Source organism: Aplysia californica, unplaced genomic scaffold (assembly GCF_000002075.1).
Source record: "Aplysia californica isolate F4 #8 unplaced genomic scaffold, AplCal3.0 scaffold00026, whole genome shotgun sequence".
Lineage (NCBI taxonomy): Eukaryota > Metazoa > Mollusca > Gastropoda > Aplysiida > Aplysiidae > Aplysia > Aplysia californica.
The window spans coordinates 1,213,164-1,214,286 of record NW_004797296.1 but is presented as its reverse complement, the minus strand read 5'-3'; positions in this window follow the sequence as shown (position 1 = coordinate 1,214,286).

Here is a 1,123-nt window from a genome sequence, read left to right as displayed (position 1 = left end):
GAGAGGGAGAGAGGGAGAGAGAGAAGGAGAGAGAGAAGGAGAGAGAAAGACAGAGAAAGACAGAGAGAAAGACAGAGAGAGAGACAGAGAGAAAGACGGAGACAGAGAGACAGAGAGAGAAAAAAGGGAAAGCCTGTTTGCATCTGTGATGAGGGAAAATGGGTGGGGGTGGAGGTGTACATTGCAGTCTCTGTTAATGTCACATACAGGGATAATAATACAGAGATGTTTTTGTTATAATTTGTTGGTTTATTTTTGCTGTGTTATATTATGTTTGATTCTCCAACACAATATTATAAACTGCCCGGTACACAATTGCCCAGAGCCCAGTCTGAAAGTGTATGTATAAAATATAGTGATTTCTTTTCTTGTCTACTTTTCATCCTTTGTCACAAGGAATCTGCCACCTGATCGGACCCGATTTTTGCTTGTGATGATGATGACGATATTTCATTTTGATGCCCCCCCCATCTCATCATCTTCTTTTTGTGTTCCTGATTGTTCCAGTTAATCCCATGGCAACGAAGCGATGTGTTCCCTTTTTTTCTCTTTAGCTTTGTCAGTTTGTTTTTTAAATTTTGATTTTGGAGTAAATCATTGAGAGAGCAGTATTTGTGATCACACTGGTGTTGGTTGAATCAGATTTGATGTTTTCATGATGTATGGAGTTAGCAAACAGTTGTGTAAATAAAAGGTCTGTTTTACTATACATTCTATCTTGTTTGAGATTTTTCTCTACAACTTGTGTTTATTTTCTCTACAGTGGGTGGTTGGTGGGCGTTCTGGTGTGCTTGCCCCTTCTGTCCTATCAAACACCCTTAGTCCTTTTCTCTCATCCTTTTTTGTGTTTGCTGCTCTCTTGTTACACCTCAAATCTTCAGCACTTACACGACCTAATTATGTTGCAAGTGCTGTATAACTGTTATTAAAAGAAACAAAATTTAATCTTCTGGCAAGTCTACTGGTGGATGGAGGACGCTTAAGTAGTACAACTCTGACCTCTCGCCAGTCTTGCCGTAGTAGTAATCATTTGCTTCTTCACAAGCACTCCATGACATTATAACTCAATTTCAAAATGGACTTCAGTAGTGCATCTTTTTCATTGGTTTACTGGTCTCAGGCT